General features: G+C 36.0%; 1 long non-coding RNA gene across 1 annotated transcript; it reads left to right on the forward strand.

The window, feature by feature from the left end:
• The first annotated feature begins 37 nt into the window (after window positions 1–37).
• Window positions 38–797, forward strand: LOC107580969 (uncharacterized). The gene is made up of 2 exons (XR_001608745.1): window positions 38–137; window positions 508–797. It is a non-coding gene; the product is annotated as an uncharacterized lncRNA (long non-coding RNA).
• The last annotated feature ends 61 nt before the right edge of the window (window positions 798–858 follow it).

The raw sequence follows: 858 nt of genomic DNA on the forward strand, positions 1-858 counted from the left end.
TTTTTTTTTTTGGTTTGCTTGTGCCGTTGCAGGCCAAGAGCCAGTGCGGTTGCCGAGAGGTTATGGAGTGATAAAAGTGTGACAGACGTGGGTAATGCCTATAATCGTCTGGCCCAGCATCGCTGCCGCATGGTCAAGTGAGTTCAAATATGACAGTGGCAAATTCATTAATGCAATCTTCAACTTATTTAATCAATAATACAGCATACAGTTCCATTGATCTATTTCATGTGTAAGAATCAAAATGCTTAGCAGTGGAGTGACCTCACTAATCTCTGATGACCTTGATTTTTGTTTATTTATAGATTAATTTATAACAATATTATTTCTTTCAAAAAAAATTAAGGCTGTCTGTTTTGGGTCGATTGGGAAGATTTTGAAAATGTAAAAAGTATTCGGTACAGTCTTTGTACAAATAATTGAATTTGCTTTTGCAAATAAAATGTGCACAGGCATATTTTTGTATGTTTCACTGGTGAAAGTGAGATTTTCCCCTTTCCCCATCAGGAGAGGCATACCTGCAGAACCTCTATTTGTTGGCCACTGCCGTCAGGAGTACATGGGCCTATGAAATTCAACATTCAGCTCACAGTAGACAATTAAAGGGAATAAAAGGACAACACTTTTTAAAAGATAAAACCATGTTAATCATTCCAGTAACTATGATTTGCTGTTCTATGCACTGAGCCAGTTATTGATGTTTGCAAATGGACAATTCTGTACATCTCGATTTCCTCTGTAGGCTTAAATTTGATTAAACTGTCATTACTATTCTAAATTTGAAGTTTTTGAAACGAGGTCTGCTTTTGAATTATTTCCCAAGGCTAGGTATGTCGTAAGGGTTTTATAAATGAAATA

Source organism: Sinocyclocheilus grahami, unplaced genomic scaffold (genome assembly GCF_001515645.1).
Source record: "Sinocyclocheilus grahami isolate Dianchi unplaced genomic scaffold, SAMN03320097.WGS_v1.1 scaffold57291.1, whole genome shotgun sequence".
NCBI lineage: Eukaryota > Metazoa > Chordata > Actinopteri > Cypriniformes > Cyprinidae > Sinocyclocheilus > Sinocyclocheilus grahami.